Raw genomic sequence first — 24480 nt, forward strand, 5'->3', positions numbered from 1 at the left:
TCTCTTTCTTTTTAACACCACTTCGCCTGGTGTGAAGGGTTCTGCGGGCGCACTCTTATTGTAGTGGGCTTCCTGTTTGTCCCTCACCCGAGTGAGACTGTATTCGACACAGGCTTATACTCTTCTGTACTGCTCCTGTCTGGTCGTGTCCCAGTCCTCAGTGGACATATCTGCTTCTGGCTCTACTACACCAAGCTCCAGGTCCATGGGCAACTTTCCGGGTCTTGCTCGCATGAGATATGCTGGAGTGCAATAGGTGGAACTCTCAATTATATGGTTGTACAGATCTACCAGGTCAGGTAGTAGGTCTGGCCACTGATTTCTCTCTTCGAGTGGTAAGGTCTTCAGCAGGTCGATAACGATGTTGTTCATCTTTTCACAGAGACCGTTAGTTTGGGGGTGGTACGGTGTAGTTCTGATCTTTTTACATCCGTACAGGTGACAGAACTCCTTGAACAGCTCAGCTTCGAAGGCTGGGCCTTGATCAGTCAGTACCTGCTCAGGGTATCCATGGGGTCTGAAGAAGGACGCTTGGAACGTCTTGGCTGCTATCTCTGCCGTCAGATCCTTGACGGAGGCGACCACCAGGAACCGGGAGTAGTGATCCACCATGGTCAGGGCATAGGAAAATCCTGACCTGCTGGCTGACAGCTTGACACGGTCCAGGGCCACGGTCTCCAAGGGTCGAGTCGTCTTGATGGGTTGCAGGGGTGCCTTCTGGCTGCTGAAGTTTTTTCTTCTGAGGCTACAGGGTCCACAGTTTCGGCACCACCTCTCAATGGAGCTGCGCATTCCCACCCAGTAAAATCGACACTTCAGTAGGGTCCCTAGCTTTTTCCACCCAAAGTGTCCCGCCTGATAGTGGTAGGCCTCCAACACCATCTGGATGTCTGTCTTGGGCACTACGATCTGCCACACCATCTCATGGGTCCTGGGATTGACATACCTCCGGCACAGCTTCTCTCGATAGATAAACAGCTGGCTTCTCTCGTTCCACAGCTGCTTTGCTTGAAGAGACGCATCCTTCTCCAGGGAGGAACCTTCTTGGGTTATCAGTTCTTTGATACGGCTGACAACCGGGTCGCTGTCCTAGGTCTCTTTCCAGCTGTGGTGAGGCTAAGGGTTTAACCTCTTACCATGCTGCCTCCTGGAGGCTCGTTGCTCGTGAACCATCCCATGCTGGTGAAAGGCAGGTAGCTCAATCTCCTCCAGGTCATCCACTTCTTCTTCAGTGTCTGACTGGTGAGGCATCCTGGACAGGACATCGGCGTTGGCGTTCTTGCGGCCCGCCCGGTACTTAATAGTGAATTGGTAGTTTGACAGCCGGTCCATCCATCGTTGCTCCATGGCTCCTAGCTTGGCTGTTTCAAGTTGAGTCAAGGGGTTATTTTCTGTGTAGGCAGTGATCTTACTGGAGGCTAAGTAGTTCTTGAACCATTCAGTGATGGCCCAGACCAGGACCAGGAACTCCAACTTGAAGCTGCGATAGTTCTCTGGCTTCCTCTCGGTCGGGTGGAGATTCCTGCTTGCATAGGCGATCACCTTCTCTTGGCCATTCTTCTTCTGACTCAGTACAGCTCCTAATCCTTCATTGCTGGCATCAGTGTACAGCAGGAACGGTTGGCTGTAGTCAGGGTAGGCTAGGATCTCTTCGCCTGTCAGGATCTCCTTTATCTCTTTAAAAGATTCAGCTTGCTCCTTACTCCAATGGAACGGGGGATTTCTGCCTCTGGGGGACTGTCCTACCAGGAGGTCTTGCAGAGGCGCCACTTTCTTGGTATAGTCCTTCACAAACCTCCGGTAATATCCGACTAGTCCCAGTAACTGACGTACCTCCTTGAGGCTCTTCGGCTCCGGACACTTCTGGATGGCAGTGACCTTCTCCGTGTCTGGCGTTACTCCTTCTGGACTGACAATGTTCCCCAGGTACTGTACCTTTCTCTTGAGCAGGTGGCACTTTTAGGGCTTCAGCTTCATCCCATACCGGGACAGTGACTCAAATACTTCCGCCAGATGCTTCAAGTGGTCCTCATACGTCTTGGAGTACACTATCACGTCATCCAGGTATAGTAGTACAGTCTCGAAGTTGCGGTGTCCCAGGCAGCACTCCATAAATCTCTGGAACGTTCCGGGGGCGTTGCAGAGTCCAAACGGCATACTGTTGAGCTCGCAGAGTCCCATCGGGGTGGTGAAGGCTGTCTTCTCCCGATCCTAGTCAGCAACAGCTACTTGCCAGTACCCACTAGTGAGGTCAAGGGTGAGAAGTAATTTGCCGACTTTAAGGAAGCCAGGGATTCCTCAATACGTGGTAAAGGGTATGCATCTTTATGTGTAATGCGATTTACTTGTCTGTAATCTACACACATTCTCATGCTTCCATCCTTTTTCCTGTCTAGCACTTGGGGAGCTGCCCAGGGACTACAACTATCCCTTAATACCCCTGCCTTCTTCATGTCGTGCAACATCTCCTTGGCTTTCTGGTAGTGTGCTGGTGGTATAGGCCTGTAACGTTCTTTGATGGGTGGATGGGTGCCTGTGGGGATATGGTGTTGTACCCCTTTAATCCTCTCAAAGTCAAGTGGGTGCTTACTGAATACCTGCGCGTGTTCCTGAACCACCCGATGTACCCCCTGTTTTTGATGGACGGGAGTGGTTTCTGTCCCAACATGGAGCTGTTGACACCAATCCTCCCCCTGGGTTGCCGGGTCATTATCCTCCACTTGGTCTGGTGAGATTAAGGACTCCGCCGTGTGTATGGAGTTGGTATTTACTTTGTACAGTTTGGCAACAGTGGCATAGCGTGGTAATCTAACCTTGTCCTCCCCATAGTTCAGAAGGCGGACGGGGACCCTCCCATTTCGTACATCCACTACCCTTCTAGCAGTTAAGAGTGTAGGCCTGTGCTCTGAGCTAAGGGGCTCTACTACCGCCTGGTAGCTCCTTCCTTTGAGACCCATTGCTGCTCTACACCAAATAAGCATTTCCCTCATTGGGGGAATCACAATGGGTATCGGGTCTGTCACCCGTACATTACCAATCTCACCACCGGATAGCTTTACTTGCTGCTGGTACATCAGGGCTCGGATCTCTTTCTGGAGCACCCTCCTCTGCCCTGGCTTGGCAGTGTCAGCGATCTGTTGAAACAAAAATAACACTCCCTCCAAGCAGTTACCAACAATGTTAGTGCCTAGTACCATATACATTCCAGTCTCATCAGAGGTAGTCTCTACTACAATGAGTCCTTGGTCCTTCAGCTCCACTCTCCCCACCTTGACTGCCACATCCTTAACCCCGATTAGGTTAAGGGGGGGGCCGTTTGAGGCATAAACGGAAAGATCTGGATCTGGCGGGTGGAGGTCGTCCATGGATGAGAACCTTTTGTAGAGGACATCAGGCATAATGGTTACCTGAGATCCAGTGTCCAGCAGGGCAGGTGTCGCGATGCCGTCCAGTATAATAGACAGGAAAGGTCTTCCTCCCACGAACCTGCGGTACCAGTTGGATGGGCCTGGGGGTTCTACTCCTGGGTGTCGGCCCTCGGCCCCAGGGTGTGCTCGTTTAAAGGACAGTTACGCACTGTGTGGCCTGCCTTCTGGCAGCGGTGGCAGATGAACTCTCTTTGAGGGTGTCGTTGATCGTTGGTCCTTCCACGGGGCGGCATTGTGCTCCTCCGGGGCAGCGTTGTCCTCCTCCTCTGGCTCATCCATGAGACATCCTCATTGCTGTCGGCTAGCAGGATCCTTCCTTCCATCTCTGGTTCCGTCCGTAGCTGCAGGGCACTCATTACAGTGGCCAGGTTTTTAGTCAGCTTGCGCACTTCTGAGCGCAGACTGTCCAGCTCACTAGGGGGCGCTGTTTGCACCTTAGCTTCAGCAGCCAGCGGGGAAAAGGTGGATGCTGCAGGCACTGGGGTGGCCCCACCCTGGTAACGTTGGATAGCAGTATCTGTTTCCAGGGGTTGCAGTCCCTTGATAGCCATGTCCTTAAGGGTGTCAAAGGTGGCATCTGGATGATCTAAGGACCACCAACGCACAGTCCTGCTCTCTTCTTGGGACCTTAGCCCCTGGACAAACTGTTCTTTCAGCATTTTATTTTCATCATTCATGCTGGTTGGACTAACCTGTTTCAGAGCTCACAGGGCCCCTTGTAAGCGCCAGGCATAGTCCCGAACACTGTCCTCCGGTTTCTGAGAACAGTTGCAGAACCTCATCCGGAGGTCTGTTTCAGTGCGATCCTCAAATACAGTCTGTAACTTTTTAAATATTGCGGACACTGACTCCTGGTCTGCGGCCGACCAAGTTTCTACTTCCCGCTCCGCAGCACCAGTCAATTGTCCCAAAACAACAGCGGCTCTCTGCTTGCCTGTCATAGAGTACATGTCCAATATACCGCATATCTTCCGCTTGAATCCAGACAGCGTATCTGGTTTGCCGCTGTACTGGGGGAGCCACTTCGCTCCAGGGACGTACGGTAGGGCCATGGGCATGACAGGGGTTATAGACCCTGCTGATGGAGCGGCTGCTTCGACCTGCGCGTCGTTGAGCGCGGGTGGATTATTGGGGCTATTAACCTGGGCCCCGGCGTCGGGCTGCTCTTCCGACATTGTGGCGCCCCCCTAGCGAACCGTGGCCTACCTTCTTTTCTGTAGGCCGCAGCTCCGCAGGTGACGGTCTTTTGCTAGGACCTTGCGTCGCTTTACGTTCTCCCTCAGAGCGCTCGCTGGGGCTTCCATCTGGGACCTGACGCTGCGTCAGTGCGTGGGGCGTGTCTGAGACTTTGCGCGCTTCTTTCAGGTACGCCTCTTAGTTTTCCGGCGGTTACGCCCTTCTTCTCGCGCGGTGACGCAACAATGGCGACAATCTTCACCACAGCTCAATATACAGTTCGTTTTTAAAGGCGCACAGTACCCGGTGGCAACTGGCACGATATCCTGTTCGTGACGCCAGTGAGAGATGACACGCCCAGGGCATTGGGACGACTCGGCGCCCGGGCCTTAATGCCTGGTCTTGGGGGGGATGTCGATGTAGTCGGCTCCCAGGCACGTACCCTGGGGTCACTCTTCAAAAGGGGATATTTATATGGATAGGGGAATATGGAATGTTCGTGACGCCACCTTTGGTGTCTGGTAAGAATCACCAGCGCTGCAGCAGTCCTCTGAGGCCGGTGTTCAGGCAGCTTAGATGGTGTAGCTCCCCACAGATGGAGCAGGGCCTCAGGGCAGTGTAGGTGCAGGGGTGCAGGACAGAGGGGACCCAGCCGGGTCGGAAGAAGGCTAGGCAAACACACAGTTCACTTCAGTACCTTTACTGATGATATTTCAGGCACGTTCCGAAGCACTGTAGGGTGAAGGGTGCATATTAGGACTCTCCCAGTGAGCGGGTGTAGGGCCTCCTGTTCCTTGCCTTTCTTTGGTAAGTTTCTGACCTGCCTGGAGCTAGGCTTAACTTGGTTTCTGTCTTGCACCGGTTGACCTTGTTGTAGGGCCTTTTCTTGGAGATCACTCTCCCTGGTGGCGGGGCCTCCGTGACTCCTGGCTCTGGTACGTATCACCTTCTGGTGAACCTGGGACTTGAAGTCTTCCAGGGATTCCGGTTGTCTCTGCAGGGGATATAGGACCCTGTAGACGCGGACCCGGTGTCCGGTATATGCTTTTTGGGGTGAGCAGGTAAAGCTCCTCTGCCCCCTAAGTTATTCTCCTTCCACTCGCCTTCGGCCACACTCGGGGCCCTCACTAGGCTACACACAGCAGCTGGCTAGCTGCTTCTTCTCCGCTCTTATGGCATCGGCACGCCCTAAGCTCACTATCCTGAGCTTATTGAGTCTGAACTAAAACTCACTAACTGAGAACTCTGTTTTGGAGCAGACTCTCTGCACTGAGAAGTCTATCCTGTTCTAGACTAGACTATTCTGGACTGTTCTGGCTGCCTAGCTCCACCCTCCAGTATATATAACCCTATCCGGGCTCCCTCTGGTGGTCTGAGGTGCTAGGGTGGAGGTGTATGTATGCTGTGAGGGCCTCTTGTGGAGAAATCCATCCATGCACCCCTCTGGGATCTGTGGTACCAATGCGCAGCAGGGCGTCACATATAGATTGGATGCTGCTTAAAAAAATGGCTTCGTCCACTCAAAATTCTGCCTCAAATGTCAACTTATTCACATGTCCATGATTTTGTGTCCACAAAAAATGCACTGTTTTTCATCTAATATTGTTCTGTGAGGTAGTTTTTACCAGCAACGTGTCATCTATTTTTATTATTACTCCCCCACCCCCCCCAAAGAAAACAGTTTTCCCAAGCATCCATGCTCTGTGTGTTATTTTGGCGGACCTAATCACTTGAAGTTTGGTCCCAAATTGGATTCAAGGAGGACATTTCTCCATTTTTATGCAGATCATAGGTCAGTGAAAAACAACTTGACATGTGACTAGCCCGATAGAATATACAGTTAGGTCCATATATGTTTGGACAGAGACAACATTTTTCTAATTTTGGTTCTAGACATTACCACAATGAATTTTAAACAAAACAATTCAGATGCAGTTGAAGTTCAGACTTTCAGCTTTCATTTGAGGGTATCCACATTAAAATTGGATGAAGAGTTTAGGAGTTTCAACTCCTTAACATGTGCCACCCTGTTTTTAAAGGGACCAAAAGTAATTGGACAGATTAAATAATTGTAAATAAAATGTTCATTTCTAGTACTTGGTTGAAAACCCTTTGTTGGCAATGACTGCCTGAAGTCTTGAACTCATGGACATCACCAGACGCTGTGTTTCCTCCTTTTTAATGCTCTGCCAGGCCTTCACTGCGGTAGTTTTCAGTTGCTGTTTGTTTGTGGGCCTTTCTGTCCGAAGTTTAGTCTTTAACAAGTGAAATGCATGCTCAATTGGGTTGAGATCAGGTGACTGACTTGGCCATTCAAGAATATTCCACTTCCGTGCTTTAATAAACTCCTGGGTTGCTTTGGCTTTATGTTTTAGGTCATTGTCCATCTGTAGTATGAAACGATGACCAATCAATTTGGCTGCATTCGGCTGGATCTGAGCACACAGTATGGCTCTGAATACACCAGAATTCATTCGGCTGCTACTGTCCTGTGTCACATCATCAATAAACACTAGTGACCCAGTGCCACTCGCAGCCATGCATGCCCAAGCCATCATGAGCTGTACCACGCCTTCGCCATACTTTACTCTTTCCATCATTCTGGTAGAGGTTGATCTTGGTTTCATCTGTCCAAAGAATGTTCTTCCAGAACTGTGCTGGCTTTTTTATATGTTTTTTTAGCAAAGTCCAGTCTAGCCTTTTTATTCTTGATGCTTATGAGTGGCTTGCACTGTGCAGTGAACCCTCTGTATTTACTTTCATGCAGTCTTCTCTTTATGGTAGATTTGCATATTGATACGCCTACCTCCTGGAGAGTGTTGTTCACTTGGTTGGCTGTTGTGAAGGGGTTTCTCTTCACCATGGAGATTATTCTGCGATCATCCACCACTGTTGTCTTCCTTGGGTGCCCAAGTCTTTTTGCATTGATGGGTTCACCAGTGCTTTCTTTCTCTCTCAGGATGTACCAAACTGTAGATTTTGCCACTCCTAATGTAGCGCCCCAAGGGTTCGGCCGCTACAGGGGTATTGCACCTCAGACCAGAGGTGTGATATTCCACTCCCGGGTAAGGATGGAGTGTGGACCAAGACTCAGTAAGCTGCATGCATCACACACACCCCATTTCCAAGGGACAGCTCAACGGTGCTCCCACTAGACAGAAGTGCAGGCACGACAGCATCTGTCCCTGGCTGGAGTGGGGAGGGGGAGGAAAACCCAGTGATGTAGGAGCAGATAGGGGTTGGGTCTCTGGGCATAGGTAGGGGCCCATTGGTTGCAAGTCACCTGGGCTCATACACAGAGAGGGAGGTATATAAGGTGGGCACCATCTTAGCTCAGGGTCTGTCTGTTCAGGGAGAGAAGGAGCGCAGCCAGAGAGGGCTGACAGGGAGCTGTGGCTCAGTCTGGGCCCAGCTCCACGAGGCAAGCCTGGAGTGAAGGCCAGAAACAGCAGAGAGGACAGGACCAGCAGAGAGGAACAGAAAGGAGAGGAAGAAAGGAACGGAACATTAAGAGAGGCCCAGAGACACGAGGGCAGAAGGAACCCCAAAGGCCCAGGAGATTGCGGGTGACGGGTTGGCAGAACAGGGTACCGGATCCCAAGTTGGTGGAGGCGACTAATCCTCAGCCAAGGACCGGCGGTCGTGATCACATCTTGGTGCGACCCCTCACTACACCTACTAGAAACACATACCACATAGGGTCAGGGAAGTGGACATCCAACATCCCCGGAGAAAGCCCGAGGCAGCTGGACAAAAGTAGTGTCACTGGTGGGGCACGGCCAGAGAAAGGAATTGAAGGGAGTCCTGTGCCACACTCTGAAATTGCCTGGGGGTTGACCGAGCCCCTTGCCTGGTGGACGCAGCACGGCTTGGGCAGTCACTACCGGTACCGAAGTGATTTGGAATATAAAGAACTGTGAGTAAAGCCTTTGAACTGCAATCCCACGTCTCTGTGCTTCATCGCCGCGCCAGCACTACTAGTGCTGGGACGCTCGCACCATCACTCCCATCATCTACTACACTGCCCTGGGGCTCCACTCTTCCCGTGGGGAGTCACACTACCTCAGCTGCACACACCATCGGCCCCAGCGGTCTGCCTTGCAGCGGCGATCCGCGCTGACCGCAATCCACGGGTGGCGTAGTAGGACAATTAACCTAAAACTCCCACAAAAATACCGCCATCGACCTGACCACCCTGAGCCACGGGACCGGGTCACCGCCACAGATACTACAACCCCCAGAGACCCGGCTCCGGGTATCCCACACACGTCCACACTAGGCCCAGGGCGCGAGTCATTAATATTGTAGCAATTTCTCGGATGGGTTTTTTCTGTTTTTGCAGCTTAAAGATGGCTTGTTTCACCTGCATGGAGAGCTCCTTGGACCGCATGTTACTTACAGCAAAACCTTGCAAATGCAAGTGACGCGCCCCCTGGGACATATTCCTTTTTGAGGGGAATACCCGGCACCGGATCAGATGGGGGTTTGTAGTCTCCGAGCGGCTGTGACCCGGCCCCGTGCCCAGGGCGTCAAGCTCAGTGTTATGTGGCAGCTTTACAGATGTTACTAAAGTTCTTTTGTGTCGACTACGCCACCCGTTGTGATGCGGTCACTGTGGCCGCCGCTGCAGCAGGGTCCGCTGAGGCTGATGGTGGATGCGCAGCTTGGTGGGATAACCCCCAACGGGAGGGGTATAGCCTCAGAGGGGACAGGCGCAGAGGATGGGGGTTGTGGTGGTGCGGTGCAGCCGGCAATGAAGACAGACTCGGGTTGTGCAGTTAAGGGTGTTTACTTACTGCAGATGTTGTACTGGTCACTCCAGCTGCTAGTGACCACCCGAGCCGTGCTGCGTCCACCAGGTCCTGGATCCAGCCAACCCCCAAACAAGTCCGGAGCGTGGCCCTGAGCTCTCCCTCTGTCCTTTCTTCAGCCGTCCCCACCAGTGATTCACCTAGGTCCAGCTCCCTCGGGCCTTCTGTTGGGACACCCTTGGCCCTGGGTTCCCTGACCCTTCATGTGGTGTGCCTTCGGGGTGAATATGGTGGGTGACCGTGGCAAACGCTGCCCACGATCTCCGGTCTCTGGCTGGGGATTGTTTTTTTGCCCCCACCAGCTTGGGTTCCGGTACCCTGATGCTGACTCCTCACCCGGTGCTCTAATTTGGGTTCTTGGGTCCCTTCAGTCTTCCCCCTCTGGGTCTTTCTCTGCTCCACTCTCTCTCTCTCCAGGGCTGCTGTTTCCTTCTCTCTCCTCTCCAACTCACTTTCTGCGTCTGAACTTGTCCTCTGCAGCTGACTGACCCTGATCTAAGTTGGTGCCCTCCTTATATATCCCTCTATGTGTGAGCTCAGGTGACCAGCACCCAATGAGCTCCTATCACTACCCAGACTGCTCCCCCTATCTGCCCCTACACTACATGGGATGTACCACCCCCCTCCCACTCCAGCCAGGAACAGGCTCGGTTGTACCTGCACATTTCTAAGTGGGAGTACCGTCGGCCTGCTCCTCTGAAATGGGATGTATGTAGTGCATGCAGTCTATCTGAGCTCAGTTCCACACTCCATCCTTACCCGGGAGTGGAATATCACACCTCTGGGTTGAGGTGCAATACCCCTGTAGCAGCCGAATCCTCAGGGTGCTACATTCCCCCCTGGTAAATCACAGCACGTCCTCGGGCTGTAAAGACATAAAACACCAAAACATACAAAATTTTTTCATATAAACATATAAAACATTATATATATAAAACTTTTTATATAAACATTCTCGTAGACTTCTCTTGTCTCTGGTTCCTCCTCCGGACACTGTGCACCGTGTGTCCGGGAAAAGTGCGACAGTCTCTTAGAAAATCTGGTTTTCTATAAAACCGGTAGGGGGCGCTTTAGGACGCGCAACTATATACAGGGAAAGTTGAAAGTTGGCCGCTCTCAGTCCTCGGCCAGGTAAGGAGGGGAAAGGGAATGGCTGCTCACAGTCCTCAGCCTGTAGGATGAAGGGGTTAACGGGTAACAGGTCACTGGTCCCAACGGGGACTTATTTTAGCAGCAACAGTTTCAGTTTCTTTATACCCTGATTGGGTAACTATTTACAACACCTGCTCTGCCGCACTCAACGGCGTCTTCCTCCTGCTCTTTGCTTATAGCTGGTTGTTACTTCAGACCCGTCCGGGTCCTCTTGCTCCTCCTCCTCGCACCGCAACTCCTCCTCCGTCAGGCGGTGTACGTGGAGGGCGTAAGGTCCTTTGGCACACTTGTGCCGGGTGAAAGTGACCTCGTCTCCGACGTAGAGGTCACGGCCTTTGTGACCTTCCGGCAGGTGGGACTCGACGTCTCTGCGAGTCACAAAAACGTCACCGCGGTTGTTACGGTCCCGAATAAAGCCCCACCCATGCTGCGGGTTGAACTTTATCACTGTCCCGATGGTGCAGGGACAATGCGCTGCACGGGGGTTCCTCCTAGTCCGGCTCTTCTGCTCCGCGCTCTGGATTTGGGCCTGTTGTTCTCTGACCCGCCTCTCCTCCCGTTCTCTCTTAAACTCTGCCAGCTGTTGACGGCAACACTCTGTACGTTCAGCTGCGGCTGCCCGAGTTTCTCCGGTGAACCCCATCAAATCTTCTCCCGTGGGGTCCCACACGAATTGGGCTTCTGCTAGAGGAGGCGAGACCCGAGCCACGGGCTTCGGAGTCGGGATTAGGGGCTCACACAAGGGCCCTAGTCTTTGCTGCCGCTCCAGCTCAGGGTACCCTTCGGGCCAGATGAAGGGCCGCCCGTCCGGCCATGTGAGCTGGCCGAAGAGGTCCTCCCCCAGGTGTGGCACCCTAGGTATTGCGGGCGCGGTGGTGGTGGCGCCCGGGTTGCCCAGGCCTTGCGGCCAGGCCTGGGGCACCTGGAAGGTGAAGGGCACCGTTAGGACGGCGGCGCCCTGGGCTACCTGGCCTTGCGGCCAGGCCGGAGGCTCCGCGGAGGTAGGGGGCGCTGTTGGTGGTGCGGCGCCCGGGGGTACTAGGCCTTGCGACCAGGCTGGTGGTACTTCCTGCTTTGTCACGCTCCGGGTAGGGGCGCGTGACGTCACAGGGGTCGCTGCGGCGGCTTCCGGTCGGGGCCTAGTCCATGGCGGTGACCTGGCGGCTACGGGCACAGCAGGGGGACTTTCGGGCTCTGCGATGGGGAGCTGGGGCAGGTAAGCGGTGTCACGGCTTGGGGTATAGGCGTCCCCTTTACCTGCCTCCATGCGTTCGGCTCCCTCCTCGGCGCCGTCTCCGGCCTTGGGTCCTCCCGCGCCATCCTCAGAGGCGGTCTGCTTCCTCTTCCAGGGTAGCGTGCTCCGTTGACTGGTCTCTGCTTGCTGGGCTATCTCCCGGCTCCACTCCGCCAGTATCTCACGCTGTACCCGGGCCATCCTCCTTGCGAGGCCCTCCAGGGCAGTTTGTGCACACTCCCGGTCTCCGGGGAGCTGCGCTAGGATCTCCGCTAGACCTAGCGGGGTTGTGGACTCTAGCAGGCTCCTGACCATCGGGTCGGTGCTGCTCTGCTCTGCTCTCGGCAGGCTCCTGGCCAGCGGGCCGGTGCTGCTCTGCCCTCCTTCCTCGGTCTCTAGCAGACTCCTGGCCAGCGGGCCGGTGCTGTTCTGCTCTCTTTCCATCTCCGGGTGAGCTTTTCTGCTGCTCCTTTCCAGGCTTCCTGCCTCCGGGTGCGCTCGCTCCAGACTGCTCCAAGCGACACCCATCTTTTCTCTTCTCTTTCGTCTCCTCCCACTTCGAGGGCGGTCCCGGGGCAACTCGGTGACTGTCAGCTCCAGGGGGAGTTCTTTCACGCTGACAGACACCTCCAGCATCACAGTCTCTGTTGGTGGGGGCGGTTTCCACTTTTGGCGCCATTTTCTGTCCCGGCCCACGATGGGATGTGGCCTCTTGCCCTCCTTTGGCACGCCCATAATGGCGTCCGCTGCTCTTCCAAGGCGGGAAATCTGCGGTTTTGGCGGGAAGCGTCGCCCAGTGGCGGGAAACTCTGCAGATGGCGGGAACAAGCTGGAAATGGCGGACAATCGGCGGGAAACGACTGGTGATGGAGTCCGATGGCGTGGACCCTCCGGAACCGGCGGGAGACTTCTTTCTGAGGTAAACTTGCACTTTTCTTCAGGCACGCAGTACCCGGGTGTTGCGGGCACGTAATCCTGCCGACTACGCCAAAGTTGACGCGCCCCCTGGGACATATTCCTTTTTGAGGGGAATACCCGGCACCGGATCAGATGGGGGTTTGTAGTCTCCGAGCGGCTGTGACCCGGCCCCGTGCCCAGGGCGTCAAGCTCAGTGTTATGTGGCAGCTTTACAGATGTTACTAAAGTTCTTTTGTGTCGACTACGCCACCCGTTGTGATGCGGTCACTGTGGCCGCCGCTGCAGCAGGGTCCGCTGAGGCTGATGGTGGATGCGCAGCTTGGTGGGATAACCCCCAACGGGAGGGGTATAGCCTCAGAGGGGACAGGCGCAGAGGATGGGGGTTGTGGTGGTGCGGTGCAGCCGGCAATGAAGACAGACTCGGGTTGTGCAGTTAAGGGTGTTTACTTACTGCAGATGTTGTACTGGTCACTCCAGCTGCTAGTGACCACCCGAGCCGTGCTGCGTCCACCAGGTCCTGGATCCAGCCAACCCCCAAACAAGTCCGGAGCGTGGCCCTGAGCTCTCCCTCTGTCCTTTCTTCAGCCGTCCCCACCAGTGATTCACCTAGGTCCAGCTCCCTCGGGCCTTCTGTTGGGACACCCTTGGCCCTGGGTTCCCTGACCCTTCATGTGGTGTGCCTTCGGGGTGAATATGGTGGGTGACCGTGGCAAACGCTGCCCACGATCTCCGGTCTCTGGCTGGGGATTGTTTTTTTTGCCCCCACCAGCTTGGGTTCCGGTACCCTGATGCTGACTCCTCACCCGGTGCTCTAATTTGGGTTCTTGGGTCCCTTCAGTCTTCCCCCTCTGGGTCTTTCTCTGCTCCACTCTCTCTCTCTCCAGGGCTGCTGTTTCCTTCTCTCTCCTCTCCAACTCACTTTCTGCGTCTGAACTTGTCCTCTGCAGCTGACTGACCCTGATCTAAGTTGGTGCCCTCCTTATATATCCCTCTATGTGTGAGCTCAGGTGACCAGCACCCAATGAGCTCCTATCACTACCCAGACTGCTCCCCCTATCTGCCCCTACACTACATGGGATGTACCACCCCCCTCCCACTCCAGCCAGGAACAGGCTCGGTTGTACCTGCACATTTCTAAGTGGGAGTACCGTCGGCCTGCTCCTCTGAAATGGGATGTATGTAGTGCATGCAGTCTATCTGAGCTCAGTTCCACACTCCATCCTTACCCGGGAGTGGAATATCACACCTCTGGGTTGAGGTGCAATACCCCTGTAGCAGCCGAATCCTCAGGGTGCTACACAAGCACCACACCTCAAATCAACTCCAGGCCTTTTATCTGCTTAATTGAGAATGACATAACGAAGGGATTGCCCATACCTGTCCATGAAATAGCCTTGGAGTCAATTGTCCAATTACTTTTGGTCCCTTTAAAAACACGGTGGCACATGTTAAGGAGCTGAAACTCCTAAACCCTTTATCCAATTTTAATGTGGATACCCTCAAATGAAAGCTGAAAGTCTGAACTTCAACTACATCTGAATTGTTTTGTTTAAAATTCATTGTCGTAATGTCTAGAACCAAAATTAGAAAAATGTTGTCTCTGTCCAAATATATATGGACCTAACTGTAATATGCATGTGTGTTGTCCTTGGAAAAAAACAGAACATACAAGAAAAAATGGATGTGTGAATTGGGCCTTAGATGCAAGGCACTGGAGCATGGAGGATACACCTTGTAGGCTAAATTCACACATTGCTATGGTGTGGATTTGGGTGTAGAAAAGCCACAGCATAAAGGAGTACAAGTTATGTAGAGTAAATTTCATTAAATCTCATCAACACATTTGTAATACTTTCTGAGCATAAGGCCAGGTTAAGAGAAGCGTAAGAAAAATAGTACGATTTTCATACAGAAAACTTGGACAATATTCCATATGTGTGCCATAAAATGTACATGCTCAAATACAGTTTCCTATGTTAATAATGGTAATCGGACAGAATAAATCAGATGCAAAACAGATGATCTGTATGGGATCTAATTTTTTTTGCATTTTTTTTCATAGACTTGAACAGGTGAGTCTCATCCAAGATACAGAAGAGAATGCACATGCTTCGATTTTTTCCAAATGTCATCAGAACAGCCCTATTGAATTATACTGGTCAGTGTGTTGATAATGTGCTATCCAATTTTAACTCAGACATCACACGTCCATATAGAACACTTGTCTGAATGAGCCCTAAAATTAAGCAGATTTTTAAATACGTAGCATGTCAATTTTTGGGTGGATTTCACCCCTCACAATGGAAAGGTTGAAATCAGCATCAAATCTGCAGCAAAACTACACTTAACACATTTGCTTTAACACTTTTTTCACCCACATTTTTTTGCGTGTTTCACTTTTTTGCTTCACTTCGTTACATTATGTTCAAATATTTCGGCACATACGCTATATTTATCATTCATTCTATTCATTATTTTCCACTATTTCTTTTTTATCTTTTCGCCATTTTTTTTGCTCCACTGGATACTTACCTTAATTTATATCTGTTTCAAGAGTGTGAATTACACTATTCATCATCATTCATCTCCTTTTCGGCCCTGTTATTAATCGCTATCTTCCAAGGTGGCACCGCTCACTGGACTTCTTAAAAATGGCCGCTGGGATGCACATGCACTTTGTGACTGCGATCCCTCATTATTTCATCGACGGCTTCTAATATGGAGTTGCGCATGTCCGTAACGCCACTGATAGATTTTTCCCTGATGTGTGCTCTCATTTGAATGAGGGATTTGAAAGTAATACATACATTGAGGACCCTGCATGGACTTTGCACTGGCACTTTATTATCATGGGTAAGCTGTCCATATGATTTACGTCTATGCTTTTTGCCTTATCCCTGTTCACTAGTTATTAGGGGACTGCCCTGGGCTTTGCATTTATATTTCACACTATGGGCAAGTTTTCCACATGTTCCACTGTTTGCCTTTTCATAATAGTTCATTAGTTACAATGCCACAGGCATGCATTGATGCTTTCTCTCAATCATTGTTGCTTTCAATTGTACCTTACTCAGTACTATTCTCTGTATTTTGGACTGTATGAACATACATTATTATCTGTGCCCCTTTTTTGATTGTTTCCATTACGGGTAACACATGAACTGTTGTTCATTTTATATGATGTAGCCTAATATATGTTGCAATTCAACATTTTTATTTTTGTGATAATAATTAGAGATGAGCGAACATTTCAATGTTCGGTTCAGAAATGTTCGCAGAATATTTAGATATTCACCAAATTTATTCGTCCAATGTTTGTGGAACATTGCAGAACACCATAGGATTCAATGGGGGGAAAAAAAAATCATATACAACACGGGCCCAAAAGCTGCCAAAACACATCAGATTAGGGGTAGACACCAGGAAATTACTATTACAGTGACATTTATTCTGTGGCACTTTACATGTGAAAAGGGGTCACCGACTGACACAAGAGGAGAGAGGACCCTGCCTGCGAGGGCGCACAAACAATCTACAAGGGATGAGTGAGGATACAGTAGGTCACGGTACAGCTAGTCGTGCAGTGGTATGCTGAAGCGAGGGTTACTGCAGATTGTACGCTTGTCAGAAGAAGTGGATCTTCAGCTTCCTTTTCAAGGTTTCCATGGTAAGCGACAGTCTAATGTGTTGGGGTACAGCATTATCACAGTACAGGAGATGCACGGGACAAATCTGCTGAGAGCCTAAATCACGGTTAGCTTCCAGGAGCTCACAACTGAGCAGATTAACCCCTGCACCGATTAATATGAAGGTGAAAGGCTTCTAATGACTGCAGGAGTGGAAGGAATCAGACGCTGCAGTCTTCTGGCTCCTCTCTGTCACGGTAAACCCGTGACACCTTGCAAGCTTTAACACAATGTTCACAAGGTAGACAGCAGCGGTGGCCGGTCTCCTAGACAACAAGCTAACTCCTTTATGATGATAAAGGACAACATCTGCAAGTAGTTTAAATGTTCTCCCCGTGTTTGCGGGATTTCCCCCAGGTTCTCCGGTTTCCTCCTCAGTAAAAAAAAGCAGCCATACAGGAGTGTTCTCAGTTCAAAAAATTAGGGCCTGACACCACCATTTCCGTGGCCAACAGATTGGAGATGGTGAAGTTCGACCTCTTAGCTTTGTCACGTGTAGGATGAAACAATCTTTTACGTGACCACAAATGCGGGACCGAGGGCATGTTACGATGGATTGAGAAACATGTGGTATGCTCGGTGAAACAAACACAGCAGGCATGTCTGCTTCCGTTACAGCTGACTGGCTCTCACTCAGCCTGTCTGGAGCAGGTAAAGAGCCAGAAGTTCTGCGTTGAGAGACCTGTGTGACAATACTTGGCACGATAACAGAGGAGGAGGAAGAAGCAGCGGATGCGATTGATGGGGCAGATGATGGTTGTTGAGGTCCGCATTTTATCGCAGTGAGATTGCCAGAGTAACGCATGTTGAATGCGCATGTGAAGGTTCATGCACGTAGTAGACAAATTATTGCACTTTTTCCCTCTACTGAGTTTTTTATCGCAAAGTTTGCAGATAACGTGAGCTGGCTCATCCTTTGCGGTCTCAAAAAAGGCTCATGCTAGGCAACCCTTGCCGCCCCTGCGAGCTGCAGATCCATGACTGCTGCTGGTCACTTCCACGGTTGTGGGTAAGGATGCAGTTCTCCTCGTGCTTGCATCACTCCATGTCTGTGCCATAGGACACAACGTAACCTTGTTTTCCTCCTCCTCCACCTTCTCAGCTGAGCTACTCAGCTGCATTCCTCTGGGTTCACACCAAGTTGGATTTAGAACCTCTTAATCATCATCCAATGTGTTATCCCATTCTTAGCCTTCAGAGTCACTCTCCTCCTCTTCTTGCCCTGACAGCACAGTATAGTCGAGGGTAAGGAAGCTGCTCGGATACCAATTTTGAGTTTACCTTGTCTGTGTACCCCTGTGTGGAGAAGAATTTCTGCCCCAAACAATTTTAAGCGGAGATGTCGCCTGCTTTATATACCAATTTTCAGTTTATCAGGTCTATGTACCCCTGTGTGGAGAAGAATATTTGCCCCAAAAAATTAATTTCATTAGAGTATAACTATTTTAAAGGAGACCAAACCAACAGCCAACCCAGCAGATGGAGACTTAATTAGGAGTGTTCACATTTCCCTAAATTATGGCCTAACACCACTGAAGGGGCATCAATTTCACTACAGTTGAAATAGTATAATTAGGACCAACACTTTTTCCCCTACAGCCAACCCAGTAGATGGAGACCCAATCAGGATTCCCCACATTTCCAAAAATTAGTGGCAGACCCAACAAAGTGGCAATAATTTCACTACAGTAGAAATTGTACAATTAGGACTGACACCTGTTCCCCTACAGCCAACCCAGTAGATGGAGACCCAGTAAGGAATGTTCTCATTTGAAAACATTTGGGCCTAAAACCACCAAAGTGGCATCAATTTAACTAGAGTATAAGTAGTATAAAGGGGACCGACACCTATTCCACTACAACCAACCCAGTAGATGGAGACGCAATCAGGATTCCCCACATTTCCAAAAATTAGTGGCAGACACCAGCAAAGTGGCATCAATTTCAGTACAGTAGAAATTGTAGAATTAGGAACGACACCGCTTTCACCACAGCCAACCCAGGAGATGGAGACCTAACCTGGAGTGTTCATGTTTCCCTATATTAGGGTCTAACACCAGTAAAGTGGCATCAATTTCAGTACAGTAGAAAATGTAGAATTAGGAACGACACCTCTTCCCCTACAGCCAACCCAATAGATGGAGACCAAACCAGGATTCCCCACATTTTAAAAAATTGGGGCCTAAAACCTGCAGCAGCAAGAGCAGGCACATAAGCCATATAACAGACTGCAATTCCGCAAGATCAGTGCAGCACACTAAAAACTACAACATCACCTAGTCTGTACAGTATGCGATTGGGGTGCAAAAGTCCTTGGAGATTCATGACTTGTTCATCTTGACGAAAGTTAGGCAGTCTACACTTTCATGGGACAGCCGGCTGCGCTTATCCATCAGGACACCACCAGCAGTGCTGAAGACACGCTCTGAGAGAACGTTGGCTGCCGGGCATGATAAAACCTCCAAGGCGTGACAGGCGAGCTAAGGCCATTCATCCATTTTTGAAGACCAAAATGTAAAAGGGTCCAAATCCTCCCTGATGGTATTGATATTGAGCTCTAGATACTCCTCCACCATCCTCTCCAGTCATTCACCACGTGTTAGACTTGTACTCTGTTGTGCTGGTGCATGAGCTGGTCTAAAAAATGTGTGAAAGAACTCACAGAAATTGCTTCTGCCACTTACTCTGCTACTGCTGATAATGTTTTGGCGTTGACGAACTGACGTGCCAGAGGTTGAAAGACTACAGCTGCGATGCACACTGTGTGCCTCACTCCTATCTTGGGGAAAAGCTCTATTAAGGTTGCTTAAAAGCTTGTTTCGATACTCCAACATTAGCGGGTCTCTTTCCAGGATGGGAAGCGTCTGGTAAAATTTACTCTTATAACGTGGATCTAACAGAGTGGCAACCCAGGAGTCAGCATTATTTCGAATCCTAACTATACGGGGATCATGTTACAGATAGTGCATCAAGAAAGCACTCATATATCGGGCTCTTCCAGTAGGTCCAAAGCCAGGCTCTATTGTTGGTTGCTTAACACTGATGCTTGTTTCCTCCGTCCCCTCCTGCCAACCACGTTCAACAGAGAGCGGATGATTATCCTCTTCATATTCTGACTGTTGCTCGCCAATCACCTCTTCCTCCTCCATTTGTTCCTCGGCTCTTGCACCTTCACCAACAGTAAGTCTGGTATCAAAAAACACCCTCGTTTGCAGGAATCCACCGTCACTTGGCATCCGCCTGTGTGAAGACAGTCTGGAACTTTGAGACATTCTTATCCCTTCCGCATCCTCCTCTTCTTCTGGGACAATAACCTCGTGCCGCGCGCTATTCAAAGTCTGCTCCAGCATGTAGATGACCGGAATAGTGATGCTGATGACGGCATCATCAGCACTAACTATTTAAGTAGCCATTTCAAAACTGTGCAGAAGGGTGCAGAGGTCCTTAATCTGTTCCTACTCCATAAACGTGATATGCCCCACGTCTGTACTGCATTGTCCCAGGCTACACGACGTGACATACTGCATCAGGGGGGCTCTTTGCTGCTGACACAGTCGCTGCAACATGTGCAGAGTGGAATTCCACCATGTCGGCACATCACATATCAACCTGTGTATGGATGCAAGTCAATGACATGAGGGTTGCGAATGGGGGAAGTGAGCACACAGCTTCCATACTTTCTGAAGCAGCTCATCCAGGCCGGGATAGTGGCAGAGAAATCACTGTACCACCAGGTTGAGGACGTGAGCCATGCAAGGCACGTGTGTGAGCTCGTCTCGGCGTAGGACCGCCAACAGGTTTGCACTGTTATCTCACACGGCCTTCCCTGGTTCCAAGTTCAGCGGAAACAGCCATTTCTCAAACTGAGCCTGGAGAGCTGTTCACAACTCTTCAGCTGTATGACTGCGATCTCCAAGGCATATTAATTTGAAGACTGCCTGATTGTGGTGAGCCCTGGCTGCGCAGAATGGAGGTGGTGTGGATTCGCTCTGCACTATTGGAACACATGTCTTGTTAAGGCAGAGGTTGAGTGCGCAGGTGGAGGCCCTAGAGAAGGTAGGAGAGGCTGCAGCAGTGGAGGAAGTGGGAAATACAGAGGTTTGTTCTGCAAGCCTTGGGGATTCCAAGATTTGTGGAGCAGCCTTTTCCTCGGCTGCCCCCACAGCCACCAGAGTCACCCAGTGCCCAGTCAGCGAGATGTAACGCCCTTGGCCATGCTTACTCATCCAGGTGTCTGTGGTGATATACACCCTGACAGTCACAGATTTAGTCAAGGAACAGGTGATGTTGTCTGCGACATGCTTGTGTAGCGCAGGCACAGCTTTCTTAGAGAAGTAATGGCGACTGGGCAACTGGTACTGGGGGACTGCGACGGCCGTCAGCTTTCAGAAACCGTCTGTATCTACCAAGCGGAAATGCAGTATTTCCGCGGGCAACGGATTGGAGATGGCGGAGTTAAATCTCTTAGCTTTGTCATGTGTAGAATGAAACAATCTTTTATGTGACTACAACTGCGGGACCGAGGGCTGGCTGTGGTCTGAGAGAGGGCGGAGTACGGTGAAACGGACAAACTACTGGACTGTGATTGAGGTGCAGGCGCAGATGTTACGGTGGATTGAAACATGTGGTGTGCTCGGTGAAACAAACACAGCAGGCATATCTGCTTCAGCTACAGCTGACGTGCTCTCACTCAGCCTGACTGGAGCGGGTAGAGAACCAGAGGTTCTGCAGTGGGAGGCCTGTGTTACAATACTTGGCATGGTAACAGAGGAAGAGGAAGAAGCAGCGGATGCAGTTGGTGGGGCAGCTGATTGTTGTTGAGGTCCGCTGGTCCGCATTTCAGCGCGGTGAGATTCCCAGCGTAATGCATGTTGATTTCGCATGTGAACGTTCATGCATGTAGTAGTCAAAATATTGCAGTTTTTCCCTCTACTGAGTTTTTTATCGAAAAGTTTGCAGATAACGTGAGTTGGCTCATCCTTTACGGTGACATGAAAGGCCCAGACTAGGTAACCCTTACCACCCCTGCGAGCTGTGGACCCGTGACCGCTGCTGGCCACAGCCACAGTTGTGGCTAAGGATGCAGTGCTCCTCGTGCTTGCATCACTCCGTGTCTGCACCATAGGGCGAAACATAACCTCCTCGTCTTCCTTCTCCACCTCCTCAGATGAGCTACTCGGCTGTAGGATCTTCAACCTCATCATCATCCAATGTGTTATCCCATTCCTCGCCCTCAGAGTGACCCTTCTCCTCTTGTTGCCCTGACAGCACAGTACAGTCCACATGAGCCTCAGGTATCGGAGTCTCATCAGGATCGCCTCCCTCCCCGGTGGTTAACATCTGGTGATGAGGGTCAGGAACCTGCTCGAACCCTACTTCGTTCTGCCCCGAGCCCAACCAAAAAAAATTTTGGGCATCGGTGCAGATGCTTTCCTCCTCTTGACTCTGTGAATGTTTGGAGCACATGAGTCAGTCGACAGGGGTAGGGGTACTCGGATACCGGGATGGATGGGTTACTTCTGTGGGGATCACAGTTGGTCGGTTCCCGGTTCCGTGCCCTGGACCGTAAGTAAAGGGATGGGGGTCAGGATGATGGGAGAATTGTATCCTGACACTTCCTGTGGTAACTGGTAAAATCGGTTACCAGCGCTGTGTATGGTTGCTGAGGTGATCGGCATACGGCTTGTACGAACGCTATAGGCAGTAATGTCAAAATAGGCACACACATTAAGTCTTTGTTTCAGTACCTTTCTTTTACTGATGTCCGATAACAGGTACAGTTCAGGAGGGTAACCAGGTTTTCGGTGCAGGTAGAGATATTCACTCTGGAGATTTGTGAGGCCTCCTCTAACAATATGTGCGTTGTTTGGGATCAGTCCTGCCTTAAGCTGAACGTGCCACCTTCACCTTCTCCACAACTGACAATGAGGACCTTTCCTTGGGCCTACCAATTCTCTTTCTGGGCCCCTGGTCCTATACTTGGTCAAGTTTGGCAACTCTTTCCCCTTCTTCTTCAGGGGGAGTAGATCCTCCTGATCTGTCCGGGTTTTCTATGCTATTCCTGAATTAATAGCAATCTCGGACTCCGGTGTCCGAGTGAGCTAAAGGGATAATAGTTTTATCTCTTTCTTTCTCCTTCTAGCCTCCGTCCCTCTCTCTAGGGGGCTTCACAACAAAGACCTGTTTCCTAGTTCAGGGCTTATCTGGTCCCCAGCCAACAGCTCTCTGTGTCTCTCTCCTCCTTCACCCATCTCTAGACTAACTGCCGCTTTGCTGTTTCCCTGGAAACTGACTCCTCACCTCAGACCTGGGGTGGAAGGTGTTGTGTGAGCCCAAGTGTACATCTCTCCCTGCACCTATGGTTCCTGTGGTGATCCCCCGCAGGGGTGCCACATTCCCCCCTAGTTAACTTCAGTCCTCCGGGACTGAAACATTTTTTTTTTTAACAAAGATAACATTAACATTTATATTTGTCATTTGAACAGAGTCTCAAAAATAAAATTTACAATAACCAGGGATAATGGGAAAGATGGATAACCAGTCCATACAACGCTAGTCGATCTGCTGCAAGCTGTTAAAGGGAAAGTGTTTTTGCTTCCACCAGTCCTGTAGCTTCGGTCCATTCTTAAAAAATTTTCAAAAAGTTTCAGACGTCTAAACAGGTAAAGTCTCTTTAGGCTTAAAGATTCAAATAGACTTAATAATTCACAATACACAACAAAACATTTACTACGTGTGCCTCGGCGCAAGGGTCCTAGGTACTGCAGGGGCCTCTCCCGGTCATAAGCACGGTAGGCCCTTTGGCCCTGGGGTCACCTATTGGCCAAGATTTTGCTCTCCCTAGACAGCTTCTTACACCAACTCTACTCACCCCTTTTTTTTTTTTATGTTGTATACCCGGTGTAACCTGTTTTGGTCTACTCGTCACCCTTCTATATACTGACTTTAACTACATATTTACATTTTTTAACCTATTTGCATTTCCCTTTTGTTATGGTTTACTCCCTGTATCTGAGTGTTGGGTGTCCAAAATTAATACGTGATGACCTCCGTAAAACTGGTATCCCACTGGTGCGTAAGCCTGGTGTGGAGCGAACACTACTTACTGACTCATGTGTTGGTCTACGTAGCACAGGTATGCCGGAGTGTCTTCCCACTCCCCTAGTGGGAATGGCAGGTGCTCCGATTGCAGGATTCCCTAGCTTGGCTACAGCGGGTGGTTCTTCTTCTCTTGATCCTTCTACTGGTTGTGGGAATGTCAACATGGGAATTAAATATGCTCCTTCTATTTGGGGCTAATCTGCGGGTAACTCTCCAAAGATTGTCTTAATTGTCCTTGGCGTCTCTTCTTCTGGTATGGGACAAGGGATATACTCTTTTTGTTGTAAGGGTTGAGGACACTTCTCTAAGTGGTCTCGAGACACTGTTGCTGTTGTTTTTCCGTTATCCTTGCTGATTAGACAGGTTTTCTGGTTGTCAAAATTGGATGGTAATACAGTGTATGGTTCTTCTTCCCATTGATTATCTAGCTTATGAAGTCTCTTTTTCCTTTTAAAAACCAATTCTCCGGGGGTTAACGGGATTCCTTGTGCGTTTTTATTGAAATTGCTTTCTTGTCTTTCTCTGGATTTTGCTAGGCTTTTCTCAACACACTCCTGTATTTTCTTGTATTGTTCTGTTCTTCTAGTATCCCAATCTGCACTTGAGTGGTCTTCCTCAGGAACTACAATGCCCATTTCAAAGTCCACTGGCAATTTTCCTGGCCTCGCTCTCATCAAGTATGCCGGGGTACAATTAGTTGAGCTTACTGGGATGTTGTTATAGATGTCAATAAGATCTGGTAATTTCTCTGGCCATCTGTTTCTGTCTTCCAAGGGTAGAGTCTTCAGCAGTTCTATTACCACGTGATTCATTTTTTCGCACATTCCGTTAGTTTGGGGATGGTAAGGCGTGGTACGAATTTTCTTTCATCCATACAAGCTACAGAACTCTTGAAATATTTCCCCTTCAAACGCAGGACCCTGATCTGTCAATACCTGTTCTGGATATCCATGTGGCCTGCAGAAATAAGCTTG

At 50.3% G+C, this 24480-nt stretch overlaps 1 protein-coding gene across 1 annotated transcript in view; it reads left to right on the forward strand.

The window, feature by feature from the left end:
• The window catches only part of LOC141161707 (dynein axonemal heavy chain 11-like), a 1128345-nt gene that overhangs the window by 549647 nt on the left and 554218 nt on the right, over positions 1–24480 (forward strand). The gene's annotated exons all lie outside the window — the stretch shown is intronic.

The sequence above is a fragment of the Phyllobates terribilis genome, unplaced genomic scaffold (assembly GCF_046119375.1).
Source record: "Phyllobates terribilis strain yellow unplaced genomic scaffold, ASM4611937v1 Scaffold_9__5_contigs__length_417890890, whole genome shotgun sequence".
Lineage (NCBI taxonomy): Eukaryota > Metazoa > Chordata > Amphibia > Anura > Dendrobatidae > Phyllobates > Phyllobates terribilis.